Source organism: Fundulus heteroclitus, unplaced genomic scaffold (assembly GCF_011125445.2).
Source record: "Fundulus heteroclitus isolate FHET01 unplaced genomic scaffold, MU-UCD_Fhet_4.1 scaffold_91, whole genome shotgun sequence".
Taxonomy (NCBI): Eukaryota; Metazoa; Chordata; class Actinopteri; order Cyprinodontiformes; family Fundulidae; genus Fundulus; species Fundulus heteroclitus.
In genome coordinates, this window is record NW_023397373.1 from 454,768 (window position 1) to 475,344 (window position 20,577).

Sequence of the window (20,577 nt, forward strand, 5' to 3'; positions counted from 1 at the left end):
TAATAGGACATTTTCATGTTGTACAATCTAATGTTTTTGGAAGTGATGTTAAATATATAATGTCTCTGTTTTAGAATAATGTAAGATTGATACAAGAGGTGAAAGGAAGAGAATAGGAAGACAGTAAGGAGATTAAATGAGAGTGGAGGAAAATAGGAATATTGATGTAAAGAATGATTGACGAGAAGTGAGAAATATTTACTTAGAGTATTAATAAAGTTCAAGTGATAAAGCTTTGACATAATATACTCAGGTTTGAGCTGAGAAGCCCAATTGTCTGAGGATATAGCCTCTTTCTGAGTCTCTGCACTGAACATGAGTTTCACTGCACTTTCCTAGCTGTGGCACAATAAAGAGGCAGTTTAGTTTTTTTTTTTCTTGTGTTTTAAAAATTTCAGTTCTGCACATAATATATCCTCTTCTCCTCTTATTTTATCCAGACCTTTGGATACCGGGGCTGATGGCTTTTCAGACACAGAACGCCTTGAAGAAACCAGAGATGATCTCATGTTAGCTGACTCACTGACCGGAGTTAACTCACCTTAAAGGATCAAACAATATACTCACACATCAGCTACTACCATACACATACACATAATGTAGTTATACACACTTTATGTAAGTTTATACATGCTCATGCTGCACTACACACAAAATCACTTGCATTCATGTCAAGGGGTTTTCCAAGTCTGTGCCTTTGTTTTACCTCACATCACCACAATCCATTGGACAATGTCTTGTTCCAAACAGGCTCTATGCACTATGTGCTCTATGTGCTTATAGCCCATTATGGGAGAAATTAATCGGCTTTGTGATGCACAGAACCCTTATGTGGTCAGTTGACAGTAAGAAACATATATCATCCTTTACCAGCGGGCTTGACTGCTACTTTTTGATGTTAACGCAGAAAAAAATATTTCTCATAGGTATGTAGACGTGAACAGAATGAGTATTTGTTGCACTTTTTTGAAATTTGGGGGACTCTGTCTCCACAGACAGCCACAGGCTAAATGTTTGTATTTACTGGTTTTTCTTTTCCTCATGTCACTTTCCCCTTAGGGGGTGGCAGAGCTCTTTAAGCCCCACAAAATTGAAAATCCCTGCTAACCACTCTGGACCCCTCCACTCCCACTCCCACCACTTTGCCCCAACCCAGAGACACAGTTCTAGTTTCTATTAATAACACTATTTATTGATTTTATTAATCTTAGGATGCACTAAAGGTCTGGAGAGGCACATTCCTGTCTTTTACACTTGATTTTTATTGTTTAAATATTAATAAACATGTAAAAATAAATGAAACCATTACTGTCCCCGTTTCCTAATTTCATCTTGATTAGATGTATTGATTTTTATCCACGAGCAAGAAATGTCCCCAGAAATCTGGTCACCTTACCCTACAGGGTTGTTTTGAAACTACCAATAGACCCCTTGCATCTGACGTCACAGTCACGTGATCGGGGGTGCGCGCCTCCATCTTGGTGGGCAGGCTAGCCTGACAGCCCGTCTACTACATGAGAAAACGGGTGATTTAGAGCGTACTTTTAGTTAGTTTATTTTTGGAATCTAAGCAATGCCTACGACTTGTTGCGCTCCCGGTTGCACAGAGAGGCATTCCAAATCGTTGGATGTACGTTTCTGTCGTTTACCGAAGGATGAGGAAAGAAGAAAGAATTGGATATTTTAAATGAAAAGAGCGCAGGCAGACCCTCCCAATGGACTGGGGGAGCCATCATTCTACGAGAGAATTTGCAGTCTACACTTCATCTCCGGTAAATACAACTTAATTCTGCTCTAGTCATTGTTCTACTTAAATAGCGGCGGAGGGGAGGTAGCTATCGCTACACAGGCCGGAGAAGCGGCCCGTGTAGCGATAGCTACCTCCCCTCCGCCGCTGTCTGAAGCAGCAACAGCGGCTTCTCCGGCCCGTGTAGCTGTTGCTGCTTCAGACAGCGGCGGCTCTCCGGCCCGTGTAGCTATCGTTACACGGGCCGGAGAGCCGCCTCCGCCGCCGCGGCTGCTGTCTCCGCCGCCGCCGCTGCGGGTGCTGCTTCAGACAGCGGCGAAGACAGCAGACAGCGGCGGCTCTCCGGCCCGTGTAACGATCGCTACACGGGCCGGAGAGCCGCCGCTGTCTCCGCCGCCGGAGAGCCGACAGCGGCGGCGGAGACAGCGGCGGCGGAGGCAGCAGCCGCGGCGGCGGAGGCGGCTCTCCGGCCCGTGTAGCGATCGTTACACGGGCCGGAGAGCCGCCCGTGTAGCTTCAGACAGCCGCCGCTGTCTGAAGCAGCAGACAGCGGCGGCTCTCCGGCGGCGGAGGCAGCAGCCGCGGCGGCGGAGGCGGCTCTCCGGCCCGTGTAGCGATCGCTACACGGGCCGGAGAGCCGCCGCTGTCTGCTGTCTCTGCCGCCGTCTGGAGCAGCACCCGCTTCCTGCTGCTCCAGACGGCGGCGGCTCTCCGGCCAGTGTAACGATCGCCACCTCCCCTCCGCCCGTTCACAGGCGCTAGTACGTCTGTGTTTACGCTGCAATGTCGCCGACACCCCCACCCATTTTAACAAGACAAAAACACCAAAATAATCCGTAGTGAGTGATTTTTTTTTAACCTACCGGGCGGGTCTTCCTCTCTGCTTTCTACTGTTACACAAACATGTCTGAACATCCATCCATCCATTTTCTGACCGCTTAATCCCTCAGGGCGTCGCGGGCGTTGATGGAGCCTTTTTCCTGATATAAAATAATTGCAGCCGTCCAGTGGTTTCAGGGGCTTTCGTGCTCTCTTGTCCGTACTGGCCTGCGTGTTTATAAAGCAGCTGTGTCGCGGTACGAAACCCTTGGCCAGCATTTCACAGACTCGCTCCGTCCCTTCAGGCTTTTGCTGTGTGGATCTGGCAATCTGATACCATCAACCATCAACTTACTCTTAAAACGATCTTGTGATACGTTATCTAAAGAAGAAAAATACCTGGAGAACTCGTCATTTCGTCAAATGGCGTGCCAACCAATATGGCCGCCACGCAAGGGGTTCTGGGTAACGGAGTCACGTGGTTGCAAGGGGTCTATTGGGTTTCTCTTTGCCAGCCACATAGAGGGGACATAAATGCCATATCTGAGTGTGAGACTGACTATATGAACTTCTCAGTGACGTGCGGTCAGGGGAAGCAGGTGAGGCAGTGCCTCACCAGCCATCATGGAAAGAAAGAAAATATATAATCATAAAGTAATTTAAATTGTTATATTCATCCGGTGGTTTGTACTAAAAAATATTTATTTTTCATGTAGCTTCACCAATTTCGATTTTTATTTGTTCAAAATCGCTGAATTTTCTTATTTTCCCATTCAAATGCTTGGAAGCGATGCCGGTGAGGCAGCAGCGAGCTCTGCCTCACCTTGGATTGCGCAACCCCTGGCTCTGCGCTGGCTGCTAAGCGGAGAGAGCATGTTGCTGTACGGCGTCAATAAAATGGTTTAAACAAATTTAATATGTGAACTTATTTCCAATAATTTAGCTTATGTATATAATGTACAGTGCTTTTTGTCACCAACTGTGTTTGTGTAACGTGTTTCGTGTAATGAGCGATTATAAACGGCAGAGAACAGGTTCGAGGTGAGGCAGGCAGTTCTCTTGCCTCATGGCAGGGGGCGCTCAAGATCCCAGACGTTCGTCTTGTTCACTCCTCAACTGCCGAGTAAGTGACAGCGAGCTAGGCTAAACGATTCGGGAAGCAAGTCAAGCGCAGCGATAGATTATAATAGAGATAGTGATTTTTTCCCTCTCTTGCATTCATCCCTCAAAAACGGTGAGGGATGAATGCAAATCTCCTGGACAGCTTCTCAACTTTTTGGCCGAGAAGGATCTTGTTGTAACTGTTCCTGAGGCGACAAAGTTGCTCCAGCTCGTGCTCACGGTGCCAGCTACTACAGCGTCAGTGGAGCGGTCATTCTCAGCCCTGAAGAGACTGAAAACATACAGCAGGAACAGAACGGATCAAGGAAGGCTTTCTTCCCTGGCAGTGATCTCCATTGAGACAGAGAGACTTTTAAAACTGAAGGAAGATAAGGAGGACTTCTATTGCAAAGTGACGGATGTTTTTGTGCAGAAGGAGCGACGCATGGACTTCATTTATAAGTAAAGGTAAGACAGTAATAACATTTATTTTGTTTTGTTTTTTAAGGAAATGTGTGTTTTGTGAGCTACAGTTTGTATGTGTAAGGATGCAGAAGTGAAACATAACCTGTAAACTGCTGTCAATCTATGCATCTATTTGCAAATCTGATTCTGATGACGTCAGTGCCTCACCAGCTATGAACCTCACCGCACGTCACTGGAACTTCTGTATGGACAGCATCATCCCCACCAGAACATTGACATGCTTCCCTAATAACAAACCCTGGATCACCAGTGACCTGAAAAACTGTTGAACAAGAAAAAAAAAGAGCCTTTAGGGAGTGAGTCAGGGAGTTATTTAGGAGTATACAGAAGCATGGTGGAGCAAAGCGAAAAACAAACCTTACATTTGAAATGAATTCTAGTTGTACACCCGGGAAGAGGAAGTTACTGGAAGCTAATAGCATAGGCTAGCGGACATTCGGCGCCAACTTTAAAAAGCTTGCCTTTATTTTAGTTGTAATAAGCGGACTGGATAACACAAACAATATCTCATCAGTGTATAAAACCCTTGTGGAGATAACGTTTGTTAACACCATAAAAACACACTCAAGTTACATCAGCAATGACATAGTTCAAATAATGCTAACGAGGCTAACGGTGAGAGTGCATTATGTAAACTTCTAAATAAACCATTTACCTTTCCATGTTTATTTCTCTGCCAAACCTGTCGGTGTCTCGGTGTGAGTCTGGTTCACTTTGGCCATCCAAGGGAAAGCAGTACTCCAGGAAAACGTTGGTCATTTCAGCAGCAGACATGTAGCTCTGAGCTAGCCAAAACGCGGTCGGAGCAGGCCCCGGGTCGTAGTCGAGTCCCCGGTATGCAGCAGGTGATTTAAGTCCAGATTTTGCACTCAGCTTGGGAACATGTGTGGCAGTACCAGTGTGATCCAAATGGGCAATTTGAATTTAAGACCACTAATTTAATAAATATAAGGTTGCAATAATTCTACATAAAGTTACCTTTATGACACACAGGGCCGCTACAGATGAGGCTTGAGACAATCTCACCCAAATCAATAATTTTATTTATTGCACAACTGTTTATTTTATTTGAGAAAACATACTACTTTGAAACCACTCACACATTGGTATACAGGTTGGCACAACTTAAAGATGGCAGTGCAAACCAGGATAGTGACCTACAAAAGAAACACAGCAAACAAGAATAAAAGAAAATCGTGCACCAAACCAGAAAGAGTACCACCACCCGGAGAGTCCTCCACCAAAAACCACGAGTTGGCCGTTCCTCTGAGCTCTATATAGTGCCTCAGGTAGGGAGGGGAATCAGGCAGTTTGTACGGGCCACCTGGGTACACAGGTAAAGCTGAGCTAAAGCTAGGCTAACGGACATTAAGGGGGTGAAAAGCTTCTTACCACAAGAAAGATCGATCAGAGATTAATGTCGTTAAGCGCATCATTCAAGCGTGCATTAATATGCAGCTGGCGTGCAGCACCAGCAAACACCAAGGTCTGAACCGGAAGTAAAACATCATGTCCGCCAGGTGAGGGAGGGCCTTTATATACAGACAGTGCCACAACCAATCAGATTCAGGCACTTGTGTGGTGCGTTCAGAGCCCACAGGGCATACTGCCACACATACTCCGCTGACTCCTCCAACTCGAGTCCTGAGGAAGCAAAACAAGGCAGGTTTTGGCATGGACAGATTCTTTATTCCAGCGTTTGACGCAGAGTCTAAGACTGCAGACTTAACTCTGATTCAGCCGGCAGTACTCAGATGCAAGTCAGGTCCTCCGCTCCACAGAGGACAACGAGAATTTCCCCCTCTTGTTGCTCCATTGAAGTGACGGCAAATGAGTTTCACAGAAAGCATATTTACTCACCTTGTTAGCCTTTAGCCTCATGTGGCCTGCATGGTGGCTGGTCTCACCAATCACCCACTCCTCCAGCGTCTCCAGAAAATAAGTGGTGGTGGGACTGAGGTGAAGTCTGAATCTATAGCAGGGCATCCTGCTGTGAGAGGCTGTCTCTGCGTGGATGTGTGAAATTCCTTTGCTTACAACACATTTAGAGTTCTACTCAGGTTAAATATTGCTCCCAATGGGGTACCGCGAGCGAGCTATTTTTAGAAACGTAACGTCACATCACGTGGTACGCAGTGGGGCAAACTCCGGAAACCCGCCACTGTTTTGCTTTAAAAGAGACGTGCGTTAGCCTAGGTTTTACTCGTTAAAAGGACTGCTTTTTCCAAATCTAAGACATGGTTTTTAAGCATTGTTGCTATGGAACGTGCAACAGCGACTCGAGTTACGCTGATTGGCCGCATATGAAGGATGTTTTGTTCATTACTTTCCCGAAATTCAAGAGTGCCAAGGAGAAATGTGTGCGCTGGGTACACCGGTGCGGTCGGCCTATATATGTAGCAAGCATTTTGTCGGAGGAAAGGGCCCAACCGAAGAACATCCTGACCCAATTCCAGCGACATCAAGTCAAGGTAAGAGTATTTTGGTGACCGACATGTTAATAAAGAAGCGCCTGCTACCATGATCGCATATAGGCTGTCATGGTAGCAGGCGCTAACATGATACCCTGCTACCAGGATAGCCTACTCAAAAACATTTCAAATGAGACAAACATTAAACATATACCGATTCCTGGACGGTGACTGCAAACAAAAAAAAAAAAAAAAAAAACGGCCGACGCCGCCATGATCGCCGCGCAGAGAAAAAAAACAAAGCTTACCGTTCATCAACTCGCCCCGTTTTCCAGTCTTTTTAAACCCTCGACACTCAAGCCATCGTTTGAGCTGAAGGTTGGTGTGTTCTTCCACAGTGCGACCAGTAAACCGTGTGCCTGCAGAGCCGGCCCGAGCCTCTTGGGGGCCCTAAGCAGAATTTGATTTGGGGGCCCCCCTCCCACCATGCAGAATCACCTATACTAGCACATTACTGACACAAATGTCACACTATAATGTTATAGAGCATATTATAAATGAATACACTACGGTAATGTATTAATACAAAATAAATAAATAAACAATACTTACAATACTTTCTTTTATTAAACCTTTTGAATACAAACATTAAATAAATTATTTGCAAAATGTGCATTAAATGTGCAATATTTTAAATAAACCAAAATAAACAAACAATAATATAGTCAAAAATAGAATGTTACAAAAACAGATACTTAAATAAGGAAAGCAAACATAAGAATAGCAAGGGTTCAACAATGAATTGTACAGCAATGCCTCAAAATCGTTCCTTCCTAGCTTTTCTGGATGCAGTCACTGATGACATCATTGTATGGTAGTGCTTGGCCAACTTTGTTATTAATACTAATGACTGCAAGTCCACTTAGTCTTTCCTGGGCCATTGATGATCTCAAATATGATTTTATTAATTTGAGCTTGGAAAAGCTCCTCTCTGCTGAGGCAACTGTCACAGGCAGAGTGCAGGCTATCCTGAGAGCTACACAAAGATTTGGGTAAAGCTCAAACATCTCATTTTGTGAGAGATATGTGAGAAGCTCAAAGGCAGTCTTCATAGTTTGAAGTTCAGGAAGACTCTCTATCTCTAATGCCAGTGCGCTACCATCAATATCAGCCTCCTCTCCACAAGAGAGTTTTTCCACAAGAAGCTCACATTGACTTTTTGATCAAGCTCCCTAAAATTGAACAGCACCCCAAAGTTATCTTTAACCTCACTTAAAGATGTAAATCTATCCTCCAATGACTGAATGCTACAATCCACTATAGCATTAAAAAAATGACACTTCAAGCCTTTTGAAGTGTCATTTTTTTCGTCATAATGTTCAATTCCTCAAGCCTGTTAAGGATTAGATTAGACAAACCCAGGCAAGTGGATTCTGGAGCTATCAGAAATCCTAAAAAGTGCTCTTTTATTTCTGGTGTTGTGCCCAGAGTGACTGTGCGCACCACAACAGACATTTGTTCATGGTGACTAACATCAGGTGTACAGTGTAAAATTATTGAATAATATTTGCAGTCCTTGATTTCTGCCACCATTACCTCAATTATTTTGTCACTGACACACTATCAGCTCATTCTGGATAGTCTTACCCAGGTACGTGTTGTGCTGCATTCCACAATCCAATTCGTCTGATGTGATCTTTTAACACCGTGTCAAATTTTGCCATCAGTTCCACCTCTTTAAGGAAGTTCCCATTGTTGGCCTGATGCAAAGTATCAACTGACCCCCTGAGTGCAAGATTTCTCTCTGCCAAAGATTGAATGATACTAATCAAACGGATGAGAACATCTTTCCAACGATTTCTTTCTGCATCCAAAAGGGCCATTTCTGTTGCATCAATAGTCTTCTGCTTAGAAAGACGGAGGGCAAAGTCTTTCCACTTCACCATATTATTGCAATGATCTTGACTATTTTCATGCTGTTTCAGCAAAGCACCTACATTTACCCAATCACGCAGTCCCTCTGTTGACAGCTTTGTGGACTTTCTTGAGAATAATTTGCAACAGAAGCAGTAAACTGCATCACTTTTCTTTGAATAAATTAGCCAGCTTCGCTTGATTTTTTCCCCATTAACTAATTGTCTGTATGTATAGTGGTAGTGAAAGCTTCGTCCATCTGATTTCTTGGGGAATGTAGAGGTGTCACTGATTAGATCTGGCCCTCTTCTTACCAGTTCAGTCCTTTCTAAGTCTGAGAGGAATGCTGACCATTCAACTGGGTCAATTGGAGGAGCTGTTGATCTATCTTGATAGCTGGAGCTTGTTGAGGCAGTGGATGGTAAATCTATAGCAGTGGGTGCAGATGTAGAAGGACCTGTAGGGACATTAGATTTAATAAAAAAGAATAAAATAACATAGCAGAAAATTTTATTGTAAAGCCAACACAAAACAAAAACTTTTAGATTAACAGACCTGTCATGCCGGCTGATTTTGAAATCAACGCATCGGTGAATGTAGGTGCTTGTAACTGCTCCTCGCTTTTAATCGCTTGTGCAGCGGATGAACCTGCAATGATAAAACAAACAAACAAAAAATAAAGAAATAAATAAAAAGCTAAATGTTTCATGTCATATTAACAGGCTATGTAACCATTTGCCATCAAGAAAACCCTCACCTGCTGCATCATCAGCTGTGGAGGCACTGACACTAGATGAAACATTAGGGGAAGGTAAAGTTGGTTGTTCTCCAAAGTACTTCAACAGTGTTCCTGGGGGAAAAAACATTGAATAGTGCATAGTTTATTGAGTAGAATGAGTTTATTTTCCCATCTTGCACCACAAGAAACTCCACACCTAACAATTCATATTAATTGGCAAATGAGGCATAATTGCCATATGGGGAAAACTTAACATGGTGATCTACTGCAGCCTAAATACGAGGAAAGCACTGCGTCATCACTCACCACCATATTAATAAAACTGCAGTCTATATTCATTTTTGGTGTATTTTCTAATAAAGATAAATACCATCTCCCACCAAAGATCTTAGAGCAGAGAGGCTCTCTGCACGTGCTTTGTCTATGAAGGTAGTAGATTCACTTCAACACAAACAGCAATGCTAGCCTAGCTAAGCTGGCATCTGTGTTTTCTCCAACTTAAACCGATATCTATCCATCCATCCATCATCTTCCGCCTATACGGGGTCGGGTCGCGGGAGTTGCAGCTTCGATAGTGAAGCCCAGACGTCCCTCTCCTCCGGGGGAATCCCAAGCAGGCGTTCCCAGGCCAGGCCAGCCAATAAACATAGTCTCCCTCGCCGATATGTACCAATACATGAAATACACACCTACCTAGATAAATGTATATTAATAACGGGTAATATTTCACTGTTAATGGTGGGGATTTCGCTCTGGTGATGGATGGCTGATAAATATCACGACATGAGTTATGACGACGAGCTAGCTGTTACCTTCAGTGACGTGAGTGCAAATTGTGCTGCTGCTGCACAAAATATATCGGTCCGTAAATAATCATGCAAACATACCTTTATCTTGCTCTTTTTTCTCTTCCTCTTTCGTTTTCTTTTTTCTGCACCAGAGGGATACATCCTTTTTTGTGACATGGCTTAGACTTTCCTATTAACGTGACGTGCGCGCCAGCGTGAATTGTCAATGCACGCGCGCGTACCGCGAGCCGCGAGCCGCCAGCGCCATCACGGCTGCCGTCGCGAAGTGAATGCACATGAGCAGTTGAATCAGAATTTTTTTTCTTGAAATGTTCATTTATAAATTGATATTCATTCATTTATATCACTTGTTTAAGTTATTTAATTGTAAAAAAAAAAAAAAAAAAAAAAAAAAAAAAATTGACCAGGGCCTGGTCAATCGTTTTTGGGGCCCCCCTGCTTGGGGCCCCCTGGCCACCAGGGGGCCCTAAGCGGCTGCTTAGTTCGCTTATGCCTCGGGCCGGCCCACACCGTCTTGGGAAAGTATAATGGCTGCAAAGTCGGTCATATCGCTGGTTCTGTTGCGCTTGTAATAGCTGGGTACTCCGTGCGTTCTGTAACTGTCTGCCCTACCTAAGCGGCAAAAGGGCCGTTGCTCTTGAGACGGGGCGTTGCTCTTGAGACGGTGACGTCACGTGCACGTGACGTCACCGTCAGGCCTGATTTTAATTTATTTATAGCTCTATTCATCTCCAGTAACATAAATGCTGCATTAATCATATCATCATAATCATCAGCATCTTCAAACATGTCCATTATTTGCTATTGTCTTCCTTCTTGCTCTTCTTTCTTTACCACTAAACTTGTCTGAACTATGGACTTTAACAAAATGCTGAGCTAAACCTTTAGATTTACTTTTATCTAAAATAGTCTTCTCCCCACAAATCATTACAGGATAATTAAAGACAACCTTGGTGAAGCTTTGCTGTATCTGATGACATACTACTACAGCCTACATTTCACCTCTACAAATGTGTCCCAAGCCTTTTGTCTGTCATTCAGACTGAAGTGTTAAAGGACAATATCCAGGAGAAAGACAGCACAGACTCATCCAACAACGTCATGGCAGATTGAACAGTTTTATTGACAAGTAGCGTTGTTCCAGCAAAGGGTTATTGACATTCAGGTTTGTGTTCAAAGGTTTTGATCTGAGGGCTGTAAAGTTACATAGGTTTTGTTTTTAAAAGAACAATGTGTATACACATGCAAAATAAAAAATGTGTACAACAATGACAATATGCTTAATTTTCAAGTTAAAAGCTAAAGAGTTCTTATCTAAATAATGTTTTCTAATGGTACGGTCAAAAGAAATCAGCCAAGATATCAGTGTTCACATTTCAGGCCATAATATTGTGGCCTGAAATGTGAACACCAACCAAAGAACAAAAGACCTTGTGAAGATGTGGCTGAAGCGAGTCAGAGTGTCTCATTATCCACAGTAAAACAAGTACTGTACTGACATGCGCTGAAAGGCTACTCTGGCAGGAAGAAACAAAAGTCAGACTGAAGTTTGCAATCACACACATGGACAAAGAAATTAATATTGTCCTGTGGTTTACTGACACTAAAATTCAACTGGTTGGCCTTAAGGACCATTGTTAGATTTGTAGTCAGAAGGCAGAAGCTTTCAAGCCTGAAAACACCAACCCAGCTGTGAAACAGGGGTTGGTAGCATCATGTTGTGGGCTTATTTTGTTGTGTGCCAAAATCTCCTTCAGTTGAATAAAAACAAAACAGAAGTTAAATTTTTTTGTACACAGCTTAAGTGTCTTCCGCTAGTAACCACAGATCAGGCCCAAAGTCTGGGTGCAGTAATGCAGGGTTCTAAAAGCTTCAATGGCCAGGGACCCCTTAGCAGGGGGAACATTTTTCTAAGGACCCCTTTAGATTTTTCATGCTGATTTAAGGCTTTTTTTTTTTTTTTTTTTTTTTTTTACAGTTAAATACATCAGGAATTATGTATGTTTTCAAAAAATATATAAATACTCCCAATATTAGATATTCATTGCTCCCTCTCATTGTTAATGTTCTGTTTTATTATATTGTTAATGTTGTTTGTTAAAACTAGTTGAGTTGTGCAATATTTGTTGTAATTGTGTCATTTTTATCATCTAAAGAAATAAAAAGCAATATATTCTTCAGGAATACGCCCAAAAAAATGCAGCACAGAGGATAGACTGATGTCAACATAATCAGCATCTGCCTTCAAAAACCACTATCAGTCCATCACTAACTAATATGCTAAAGGAATAAATAACAATTTTAACGCTTTAATTACAGAAGACAATTATTCAAGTTATATCTTGACAGGATATTTTCTTCAAATAACAAAAAAATATAAAGCTGTGAGAATAAAAGAAATAAATTCTAGTGAACCCTATTTGGTCCATTTATAAGATTAAAGACTTAATTGGTTACATGTTAGCACAGTACAGTGAAGCAGTGGGTAGCGCTGTTGCCTTGCAGCAAGAAGGTCCTGGGTTCGAGTCCAACCCTGGGTCTTTCTGCATGTCCTGCCTGTGGGTGCGTGGGTTCTCTCCGGGTACTCTGGCTCCCACAGTCTAAAAACATGACTGTTAGGTTAATTGGTCTCTCTAAATTGTCCTGTTTGTCTCTGTTGCCCTGCGACAGACTGGCAACAGTCTGTTGCAGGGCAACAGAGTGAACCCCGCCTCTTGCCCAGTGAACGCCTGGAGATAGGCACCAGCAACCCCCGAGACCCCATGAGGGATTAAGTGGGTCAGAAAATGGATGGACAATACAGCTATCACTGCAGTTAACTTTGTAATAAATAAAAAATAAAGATTTTTCAAACTATTGGCAGAAAAACTACAAAACATTCTCATGAATATCTGCTTCAGGCTTTGTTACACACAGTCAAGCCATTCATCAGTGACATCAATAACCTGAGAAGGATGAGCCTGTCTCTCCCCCCACACACTATAACGCATGGATTGATGGATTTTATCCATGCTTCAACTCCACTCTTTGGGCCGGTCATCGCTGCTGAGCCATCCGTACAAACAGAGAAATTTTTTCCTGGACAGTCTCACTTCAGTCAGAAAAGCATCAACTAGCTTAAATATTTCCTCACTAGTTGTCCAGCCCAAGACCTCCTTGCAGAAACAAAAATCCTCCAAAATGTTTCCCTCCCAGGGATAGAGCACCAGAGCTATCAGTTGAGCAGCATTGGAAATGTCTATAGATTCATCCATTTGTATAAAAACTTTCCAAAGACGTCTGAATCAAATTACAAAGTCTGCCTTCCATCACCTATAGAACAATTTCAGGATTAAAGGACTGTCTCAGCAGGGTATGGAAAAACTAATCCATGCATTTAATTTTAGTCAAATCAAAAAATGCAACGGTATTTTCACAGGTCTTCCTAAAAAGTGGATCAGACAGCTGCAGCTTATCCAGAACTCTGCTGCCTGCGTCCTCACTTAGATTACGAAAGTAGAGAACATCGACCTGTTTCCAAAGTCCTTCCACTGGCTACCTGGATCTCAGAGAATATACTTTAAAAACCTTCTGTTAGTCTATAAAACCCCTGAATGGCTTAGCACCTAAATACATCACATACTTGTTATCAGCGTATCAACCCTCCAGACCACTGATTAAAACCTAATCTGGTAAGTGGCTTGTACTTGTATAGCAGTTTAAGTAGTCCGATGACCCCAAAGCACTTCACAACTTGCAAGTTGACGTCCTATATTCTACCTATATGGAAAAAGAAACTTCCTGTTTGTTTAGGATTGCTTTTGACTGTTTTAAACAGTTACCTGAAATATCATTAGTTCAAAATATTAGATTTTATTGTTTATAAAATCATTAATATTTGCTCTTAATTTACATTTTCCTTTTTTTATTTTGTTTTGCTTTTCCTACATTTATTCCAAATGTGTTGCCGTTTTTAATTTACTTTATTTTCATCATGTAATGACCCTTGCGTTGTCCTTGTACTGAAATGTTCTATACAAAAAAACTTGCCTTGTCTTGCTTTGTATGGTTTCTCATGTGTGTTTAAACTTATTTTGTGAGTAAAGCTTTCTCCGCATTGATCACAACAGAAAGACTTCTCTCCTGTATGGATTCTCATGTGTGTCTTTAAAGTACTTTTTAAACTAAATCTTTTTCCACATATATCACAACAGAAGGGCTTCTCTCCTGTATGGATTCTTATGTGTTTTTTTAATTGTCCTTTTTCATTAAATCTTTTTCCACATAGATCACAACAGAAGGGCTTCTGTCCTGTATGGATTCTTATGTGTGTGTTTAAACTTCCTTTTACACTAAATCGTTTTCCACATAGATCACAACAGAAAGGTTTCTGTCCTGTATGGATTCTTATGTGTTTTTTTAAATCTTGTTTTTGGCTAAATCGTTTTCCACATAGATCACAAGAGAAGGGCTTCTGTCCTGTATGGAATCTTATGTGTGTGTTCAAACTTCCTTTTTGGCAAAATCTTTGTCCACATAGATCACAACAGAAAGGCTTCTCTCCTGTATGGATTCTTATGTGTTTGTTTAATGTTCCTCTTTCACTAAATATTTTTCCACATAGATCACAACAGAAAGGCTTCTCTCCTGTATGGATTCTCATGTGTCTGTTTAAATATTGTTTTTGGCTAAATCTTTTTCCACATACATCACAACAGAAAGGCTTCTCTCCTGTATGGATTCTCATGTGTCTGTTTAAATATTGTTTTTGGCTAAATCGTTTTCCACATAGATCACAAGAGAAGGGCTTCTGTCCTGTATGGAATCTTATGTGTGTGTTTAAAGCGGATTTTCCAATAAATGTTTTGCCACAGTCATCACAGCTAAGCTTCCCTCGAGTCTGGACTTGTTCTGTAGAACATTTCTTATATCCAGAGTCTGACAAGTGTTTTAGCTCAGAGAGAGGGTGCTCTACATCACTGTCCTCTTTATGCTTCTCAGTGTCTTCAGTCTCTAAAGAAATTGAGGCATCTCCATGATCTTGTATCCTGGTGGATTCTTTTCCATCATTCTCTTCTGGAAGCTCTCTACCTTTAATTTGGTCTGGATAAAGCTGTGAGAGCAGCAGAGACTGTTCATCATCCAGACTCTTAATGGGAGGAGTAGAGACTGGAAACCTGATGGCATTAATCACCTCCTTCCCATTGAGATGCTCTCCTGGCAGACTGATGTAGACTCCCTTCTCTTCCTCCTGTATGTGGGGGGGCTTTGGGTCATGCAGGTCAGCAGGAGGTCTGTGGTCTAAAGAAGCTTCTTTAACAATCAGCCTTTGCTTAACATCTGCAGGAAACATGGAAACACATTATGCACATAAGAAAATATTTTGATTGCAGCCTGAACTGACGCACGATTTAAGATATATTTGGCGAAACAACATCAAAAGAATACGAGGAAGCCACAGCAGCAGCAGACAGTGCTAAGGCTAAAACAGCAACACCACAGAGGGTTAGATGTCTCCATTCAGAAGACATGTGAAAGCTGTATAATCTTTTCAAGAGAAAACGAAAAAGCTAAAGATTTTAACGACAAAGTGACGAAATTTATAGCACTCGACAGCTTCACCTACTGCAGCTGATGTAATCCCCTCCATTGAAGCCTTAAAACATCTGTTAAATAGGACTGTTGTATAGGGTAGTTCACGCGTGACGTCAGCGCTACATCCGGGTCCCGCGGGGTAGGCAAAAAGCACAGCTGCTCTCGTCTACTACATGACAAAACGGGTGATTTAGAGTGTACTTTTAGTTAGTTTATTTTTGGAATCTAAACAATGCCTACGACTTGTTGTGTTCCCGGTTGCACAGAGAGGCATTCCAAATCGTTGGATGTACGTTTCTGTCGTTTACCGAAGAAAGAAATGGATATTTTCAAAAGAGCGCAGGCAGACACTCCCAATGGACTGGGGGAGACATCAGACTACGACAGAATTTGCAGCCTACACTTCATCTCCGGTAAATACAACTTAATTCTGCTCTAGTCATTGTTCTACTTAAATAGCTGCGGAGGGGAGGTGGCGATCGCTACACGGGCCGGAGAAGCCGCTTCTGCTACCGCTTCTACCAGCAGAAGCGGCTGTCTGGAGAGGCAGCCCCTCTATTACGCCCCCGTTCACGGGCGCTAGTACTTCTGTGTTTACGCTGCAATGTCGCCGACTCCCCCACCCATTTTAAGAAGACAAAAACACCAAAATAATCTGTAGTGAACAATTTTTTTTAACCTACCGGGCAGGTCCAGTGGTTTCATGCTTCCATGCTCTCTTGTCTGTACTGGCCTGGGTCCAATGTAATTCTCCCTGCGCGGTGGGAGACTCGTTTTGAGGAAACTACGGTTGCAGCTCACTGTCTGCTTTGCTGTGGTTACAGAGAGGTGTCTGTTTTGTAGAATAAATCCTCCGCCGATGAGTTATTGATCCGGAAAAGCCGAATCTGTGAATATCTTTCTAACTTTACCGAAGTATAAGGCAGCTGTATGTGGCGGTACGGACACTTGGCCAGCATTTCACAGACTCGCTCCGTCCCTTCAGGCTTTTGCTGTGTGGATCTGGCAACCTGATACCATCAACCATCAACTTACTCTTAAAACGATCTTGTAATACGTTAACTAAAGAAGAAAAATACGTGGAGAACTCGTCAGTTTCGCTGTTTGCGTCCGCCTTTGTGTTCGCCTTTTGCCTACCAATCCGGCGCGCATGCGCGAAAAACCCGCATCAAAACAATAACAATGAACTGGTCTATTAGATCATGGAGTTAAAACTTCAAAAAGCACCCTACATAGAGCAGTGTTTCAGCCCTAAAAAATGGGAAGCAACAAAAGTGTTGCACGACAAGGTCAGATGTGCAACATCAGAAGAAAATGTTGAGGAGCCACAGGAGATGTAACCCAAGGCAGATAACATTTTCCTGCAGCCAATGTATGATGAAATCCTGCAAGAAAGCAACTAAAAAGACAAACCAAATATAGTAATGTTAAATTTGTTTTCTTTGGTAGTTCTATTTCTTTATATCCAAGTCTATCTGTCGGAGCTCACAATTCCACGGTCCGAGAGCCCCGTGTTGTACTGGAATAACAATAAAACTCGGTTCCCAGAGCTTGCCTCTGCTTGCACCAGCATAGACAGTGATCGTTGGTTTTCTGCTGCTGCAAATGTTATTGACAAAAGAACAAACCGACTTGGATGTGAGAAAGAAAACATACTTCTTTTTGTTAAGAAAAATCTACCATTTATGCCCTCATCTAGAAAATAGAAAAGACAATGGGGACAAAGACAGAGGGGGTTGTAAATGATGAGTAGAAAGTGGTTATTTAAGGTTTTACATTTTTATTTTTTCTCTTATACGATTTAAAAAAAAACTCTACAATGCCTCATGCCATCAGGCTACCTTTTGTTGATTATTTACCTCATTTTAAAGGATCAGACGCAGCATGAACTAATGAGATAAATGATTTAAAAGTAAACAATTGAAATGTAAACAATCCAGGAGAAAAAAATCAGTGTACAGATGAGTATTTCTAAAAAACATTTGTATGTGCAGAATCGATTGTGCAAAGGGCATTTATGCAAGAATGCATTTAGAAACTAAGAGTTCGGCAGCATTTGTAATGCTAGATAGAGATGCAGTGATGCACATGTGCAAATTTGCAAATGTTGTGCAGCAGTGGCGGCTGGCCCATAGGGGGCGCTCGGGCACTGCCCTCCCTAGATGTGGAGGGGAAAAGTCAAAATATATATAGATTTTAAAAGTATTATTAATTTCAGTTTTTACTTAATAGTACATGGCTACATGTAATAAGAATTATTAAAACACTTCTACGAATTGACTCTACCAATGGGGGGTTTTCAGGTGACGTCACGCTCACGTGACTACTCAGCGCGTCCGCCATATTGGACGGCAAGCTAAAACTGGCAACCAGCTCCCGGGTGGTTTAAAGTGTAACTGTAACATAAACATATTATTACATGTAATATTAGGCAACACTACAAGTTAAGTTATTCACCGAATTATTACACTGTTAGACATTAATCTATGGGTTTGTTTATCATTGTAGATCTATAACCTGATTGGTGAATCAGGCTGAGTTTCATCAAGCCTTTATTTATTTATTTATTTATTTATTTATATGAACGCTGTGCTGTTTCTGCACGTTTGATCTTCCGCTTAAGAAAAAGCTTTGCAGTTTCAAAACTCACGTCGGCTCTCACGGTTTATTGTTGTGTGTGACAAATAAAATAAATCAGCCGTACCTCGGATAAAAACTTTGGATTTAATGTTGTTCATAACACCCGTACTTTTGTAAACGAATCTGCCAAATACACACAGTTTTTTTCACACTAGAAGTACATTTAGACGTTTTTATATAATATAAGAACAAGTCGCTCCGTTGGTCGTATTTTAATTCGTTTTCCGTCGATATTCATTTGTACAGAGCGAGGCGCGCTCCCGCGACAGGGGATGCATATCTCGGCAGGCATGCACTTTTGAGCATAACACCGGCTCACTTTCACCACTGGTTAAGACTAAAATTATTCATAACTCTGATTACTCTTCCTGCTGCTCTGTTAACACGAACTGCAGCAAAAGTTCATCTGATTAACAATCCGCGCTGGTTTCCAGGCTGGAAAAGCGAGCATTAGAGAGAGTCATGCGGAGGAGTCTGCGCCTTGTTTTAATAGTGCGCAAACACCCACGCTGAACTGCGCCGCTCCTTTCCTATGTAGCTGCGGCGCAGCGCCGAGTCTCTGCGCTGACGGCCACAAGTTGTGAAAGAAGCCGAAACAGCTCAGCAGAAGGCGGAGTTTTGTCGTCCGCAGCCCAGATGGGCTTTGTGATTTTTATGCGTGAGAAATGCCATGTGCTGCGTGTGAGCGTGTGATGTTAGTGAAATGCGTGTGTCACACAGTCAATGCGTGAAATATGACAACATATATAGCAGGCCCTGCGTCGGATTGTTTACCTCGGATTGCATAGGGGTCCATATGGTCGATCACGGAACATTTCCTCCGATATACCTCCTTATCTGGTCGCTCTAGCGTGCTGGCGTACTTATCCATTCGCGATACGATAATACGTGTACGACAACTAGAGATAAGGAAGAGTGCCACCCAATATGGCGGACCGGAAGTTGGCCAGTGACGTCAGTGAAAACCCCCTATTGACTAATTTAACAGTGCATTTCCACCAACAGAACGTATCATTTCTCTTCTTCTACGCTTGTGGGGCTGCCGCTGAAGGAGCCCCACAAGTGTAGCGAAATAACCAATCGTATACTGTTGCTAGGGAAGATTTATAAATATTTGGCCAATCAGCATCGCCAAAATGAATGGGTTTGGGGCTCCTGGCGTCGTAGCCCTAGCTGCACAGTGATAGGTGCACTTCACGCATGACGTCACGAGCTACATTCTCGCTACATCCGGGTCACGGTGGTAGGCAAAAACAGCACTGTTTTCGCTTACCAGGGTGACAAAACGGGTGAATTCGAGCGTACTTTTAGTTTATTTTTGGAATCTAAACAATGCCTACGACTTGTGCTGCCAGTTGCACACAGAGGCATTCCAAATCGTTGAATGTACGTTTCTTTCGTTTACCGAAGGACGAAGAAAGAAATGGATAATTTCAATGAAAAGGATCCAATCGTCTGTGGGAGCCATCATACCACGACAGAATTTGCAGTGTACACTTCATCTCCGGTAAATACAACTTAATTTTGCACTAGTCGTTCTACTTAAATCATTATATAAATAAAAAATTAGGATATATATATATTTATATATATTTATAAGTGTTGGACCATAGCTGGGCAGCAGTGCCCAGCTATGGTCCAACACTTAGCCCTCTAGGCTGCAATTTATTCACTCATATGTACATTTGCTCTCATTGATTTTTTAACTAAAGATGAGTTTTACAAGTTTCTGTGTTTATCAGGCAAATTAATCCAGCGTCACTATAGCCCTTAGACTCAAAAAGGTTGGTGACCCATGTTACCAACCTTTTTGGCAGGCGGACACTTGAGTTTAAACGTTTTATTCAGTATCACTGCAGTGGGGTTGTGAAGTATCTGATAAGTCAGATCAGTTGCAGTGTCTAGTCAGTAACTGTTATCCAACAAGGATATCATTTAAATTTAAAGACTCATTTTTATTGTGGTTTGATTGCTTTATTTTTTAACCCTACCTACTACAAAATTAATGTCATTCAGCTGTGAGGATGGAGAGAAAGAAGAGAAGATGAAAGAGGAAGAATCAGGACAGACAGGGGAAAGGTTGGCCTAATATTAGGTGGAAGTGACGGAACAGCTACTTAATCTCAAGCAATAATGTTTAAAGGGGAAGTCCGGTCAACAAGGAACAACAAGTCAGGGGATCATTAACTATACCTAAAACTAATACATTTGTGGTTACTTAACACTAGACGTCCCAGAGAATTTCAGTTTTCTTGCTAGCCCCCTTCCCCTCTTTTAGTTTGTGTATTCACTCTACCTTGCTAACTATCCCGATTGTAATTCAAATAACCTGTGACG

The 20,577-nt window shown here is 42.3% G+C and overlaps 1 protein-coding gene and 1 long non-coding RNA gene across 4 annotated transcripts in view; both read right to left on the reverse strand.

Annotated features, from left to right (window-relative positions):
* LOC118562406 (NACHT, LRR and PYD domains-containing protein 12-like) overlaps positions 1-20,577 on the reverse strand; it is a 629,435-nt gene that overhangs the window by 424,199 nt on the left and 184,659 nt on the right. The window lies entirely within an intron of this gene.
* Positions 7,225-10,233, reverse strand: LOC118562414. The gene is made up of 4 exons (XR_004930602.1): positions 10,105-10,233; positions 9,236-9,328; positions 9,034-9,126; positions 7,225-8,935 (listed from the first exon to the last, which is right to left on the reverse strand). It is a non-coding gene; the product is annotated as an uncharacterized LOC118562414 (long non-coding RNA).